General features: G+C 44.2%; 1 protein-coding gene across 1 annotated transcript in view; it reads left to right on the plus strand.

Annotated features, from left to right (window-relative positions):
• The first annotated feature begins 331 nt into the window (after nucleotides 1-331).
• The window catches only part of RNASE13 (ribonuclease, RNase A family, 13 (non-active)), a 6,990-nt gene continuing 3,027 nt past the window's right edge, over nucleotides 332-4,294 (plus strand). The window contains exon 1 of the mRNA XM_014537238.1: nucleotides 332-435. The gene's annotated coding sequence lies outside the window, so the exon portion shown is untranslated. The remainder of the gene's footprint in view (nucleotides 436-4,294) is intronic.

The raw sequence follows: 4,294 nt of genomic DNA on the forward strand, positions 1-4,294 counted from the left end.
TATCCAGGGTTATGAGGTAGCTAGTTACCCCAGCCTCCTTCTCATTTGATCACCATAATCACTGCTCTTGGCCCAAGTTCTCCAGGCTACTGGTGTGTGTGTGTGTGTGTGTGTGTGTGTGTGTGTGTGTGTGTGTTTAAAGTCATTGGGGCAAGTATTGTGCAAACCCCAGCAGTGCCAGGTGGACCTCTGCCTGTCTTCCCCATAGGACAACAGCTGCTGCTTCCTCTGGCCTGCGCTGAGAGGGGGTGGGGGACTGGGAGAGGGCAGGGCTGGGTCTGGAAAGGTGCCCGCCCTTCAGAGCCCAGCCTGCCTCTCTCCCGGAGTTCCACACAGCCTCTGGATACCGATGGAAAGCCCGTGAGAGTTTCCCTCCAAGCAGGAGCAGATCAGAGTTCTGTTATCCTGGTTTTGTTGCTCCCAGAGTAAATAAAGGTAATGGGCTCATTTGTGTAGGCAGGAAAGTGAAACAAACAGCAAGTTGGGGTCAGATGTGAAACTTGCTTTGGGTCTTGGAATTCTCATGACCTTTCCTGAAACAGCTGTGGGTCTAGAGGAGGCAGTACTGACAGAAGGTTGGAATCTTTGGCTCCCAGACCAGTGTGTTTAGTCAAGCCAGGATGTAAGAGAGGGGAACCTGACCTGGGCTTGAGACCTCCCTTATGAGAGGCCATTGTCAGCTCCTCATTTACCTACAGAATAAATTGTAAATTCCTTAGCCTGATAGTCAAGGTCTGCCGCATTTGGCAAACCTGTCTTCCCAACTTTATCTCTGACTTTTCTTCCACTGAGTGCCTCAACCCTCGCCAGGCTGGTTCTCTCTCTCCCTCTTCTCTCTCTTTTTCTCCTCTCTCTCTCTCCTCTCTCTCTCTCTCTCTTTCTCTCTCTCTCTAACTATACTTTTCATAATTCTCTTTATCACCACTTAACTCTTAACAGTTCCTTGAGACCCATCCCAAGGTTTCAGGATGACCCTTACTGCCCAAAATTGCTCCCAATTCTCCCAATTTAGAGGGATCTTTCTCACCTCTAAATTCTCGTCCTAGCTGGTTTGGCTCAGTGGATAGAGTGTTGGCCTGCGGACTGGAGGGTCCCGGGTTCAATTCCAGTTAAGGGCATATGATCGGGTTTCGGGCTTGATCCCCAGTAAGGGGCGTGCAGGAGGCAGCCGATCAAAGATTCTTTCTCATCATTGATGTTTCTATCTCCCTCTCCCTTCCTCTCTGAAAGCAATAAAAATATATTTAAAAAGTAAATAAATTCTTACCTCTAAATTCCTACATTACTGTCTTTAAAATGTATCATTTTGTGCTTTGAACCATTGGTTATTTCTTCACATGAATTTATTATTTTCCTTCAATTTAGGCTGTCAATTCCCAGAAGACAAGGACCATCTGTTACACTTCTTTTAAAAAAAATTATTTTAGAGAGAGGAAGGGAAGAAGGAAGGGAAAGAGAGAGGGAGAGAGAGAGAAAGAGAGAGAGAGAGAGAGAGAGAGAGAGAGAGAGAGGAGAGATTGTTGCCTCTTGCATGCAGTCTGACCAGGGACTGAACCCACAACCCAAATATGTGCCCTGATGGTATATGGGATGATGCCCCAATCAACTGAGCCACATCAGCCAAGGCTGTTACACCTCCCATAGGATACAGTATAATGCCTTGCAGATAAGTGACCCAAACCGATTCAGCTTCTGAGTTGGAAGGCATTCACTCTGCCCCTAAATGATCCCAGTCCCAGATGGAATCATGACCAATCCTTAGTGCCAGTGAGCAGATTGAGGAACTGACAATGCAGCTCCTAGGTATTACCACCAAAATTGAGGTGAAGCTATGACAAGAAGTTGAGATGGTTGAAGCCATCCTTTCAGTTCAAGGACAACCCAGGAACTGTCTATGACACAGTTTGCTGTTTGAGTAATTTGAGTTGAGCAGGGCAAAAAGTGATGCCACTGAGATTGAGGTGAGCTCACTCTGGGAAAAGTTTTGGGCGTTCTCTTCAACCCTAGGAAATCACCCCTGAGCCTCCTACTCTAGCCAGTTGTTCTAGAAATGCTTACCCTTGGGGAGGAGTGGAGGAAGAAAATGTATAGATGACTACATGCATAGGGTCATCTTTATAAGAAAAATAATTCAAAATTGTTTCAGTGGTGAACTATCAGTACCCCTTTTGCTGGTAGAAAAACCAGTACCATTACAAGCAAAATCTAACAAACATATTTCTAAGTCCTGGATATTTACCATCCCTTTTACATATATACTAGTAAGGTATAATAAGTAAGTCTGCACTTGTTAGGAAATCTGATTCTCCAATTGGACCAAGTATCTCAATCTCAGCACTATTTACATTCTAGTTTGGATGATTCTCTATTATGGGATCTGTCTTGTGCAATGTTGGATGTTTGGTGGCATCCCTGGCTTCTACCCACTAGATGCCAGTAGCACTTCCCAGTTGTGACAACCAAAAATGTCTCCAGACATGTCCAAATTGTCCCCTGCTGAGAACTACTGAATTAGACTTATGATCTTGAGCCAGCTGCTGTCCCTCTCTAAAACGTAGTTTCTTCATCTCTAGGATAATTCTTGTGTATGTAAGGTCCAGTGTAATGGGTTAACAATTCCATCTTAGGCTTAGGGAGCAGATGAAACCTTGACAAGAATGTCAGAATGGAATGGAAAAAGCAATCCTATGGGGATCAATACTCTAGGATAGGATTTTAAAGACCAGACCACTGAATGGCAGTTTGAAAACCAAAGGCCCATTGCACAATCAGTACTTTTCCTGGCCCTGTGGCTCATGCCTTTGTAACATATGCTCATTTGTGTGTCTTTTCTATTGAGTTGTAAATTTAATCTGGAATGGAACTATCTTATTTACCTTTATATTTCCCCAAAATTTGTCATAGTGCTCTTCCGATGATATTTTAAATAATTATTTAAAAAATATTTTAGAGTAATCAACATGGGGCATGGCTAATGATAGAAAGCTTTGCAAAGATGAATTTTAAGTGTTAGATGGAGTTCTAGATTGGCAGAGTGGGGATGGGGACAGGTCACTTGGCTCTTTTGGGGAATGAAAGCTTCTGAAAGAAGCTTTGCAGATATTCAGTGAACTAGGGAAAAAGGTGAGTTGGTATGGAACCTAGGAGACCATCCCCAGTTATCCATTTAAATACTGTTTAATGGTTAGAGGCACTTGCATGCTGACCATCTCATTCTATTCTTATAGCCTCATGAGGTAAGGAAGGTATTAATACCATTTTATAGAAGAGGAAACAGAAACTCAGTAGGTTATCCAATATCAAGTTCTGAACTCTTTCCTCTACAATGTGCTATTCTATTCTAGAAGTGTGTGTGCAGAGGGGAGTGGTGGTGGGTGGGTAGTGAATGAAGAAAGAGGAAGACCAAGAGACATGAAAGTTCCCTTCCTCTTAGGGAAGTTGCAGCCTTGAGAAAACAGGAAAGAGGTGGCATGCTTTGAGGTGGGGACCACATAATATAGTCAGCTTCCTCAAAACAAAGACCTGAATCAGCTAGGCCCCAGTACCTCCATGCATTGGCTCCCACTCAGTGTTGGCTTGTAGACCAGCCTGAAGGACACAGATGAGCCACTTGCCTGTGTCGACTTTCCCCTTATTTGCTTGGCTGTGCACACTTCCCTAGAGAGGTCTTCCAAGTAGAGGCTCTTATATAGGATCTCTGGGCTGAGTCTTCCTATGCGCTAGCTCAGTGGAATTGATAGAGACAGGAGTGGGAGGAGGAGACGACATGGACAAGGACTGGGGGTGAGGGGGGCACTGTGGGAGAAGCAGGCAGGCATGGAGGTGCAGTTGGAGGCATGGCAAGGGCCAGATCATGGAAAGTCTTACATCCTATGAGGGGTAGAGCCTTATTGGAGTTGGAGTGTGTGTGGTATCCAAGAGAGGGGAGAGACCAAGCAGGGGAAGAAATAGGGGTGGAAGGGATGGGTTTAGGAAAAGTTTAGAAAAGAGTTCCAGGGCTACCTGACCGATGGACTCCTGCTTATTTTGAGTACTCAACATGTGCCAGGCACTGGACTAAAAGCTCTTGGTATACATCTTAATGAATGAATTCTAATACTGCCATAAGGAATAAAATATTATCCTGATTAACCGATGAGGAAACGGAAGTTTATGGTACTTTAGTAAACTTAGATTGACGGTGCACAGCCTGCAAACAGCAGAGCATGATTCAATTTCTGGTCTGTTTTACTTGAAAGCCTTGCTCTTTTTTTTTTTTTAAATATATTTTATTGACTTTTTACAGAGAGGAAGG

Source organism: Myotis brandtii, unplaced genomic scaffold, assembly GCF_000412655.1.
Source record: "Myotis brandtii unplaced genomic scaffold, ASM41265v1 scaffold1031, whole genome shotgun sequence".
Taxonomy (NCBI): domain Eukaryota; kingdom Metazoa; phylum Chordata; class Mammalia; order Chiroptera; family Vespertilionidae; genus Myotis; species Myotis brandtii.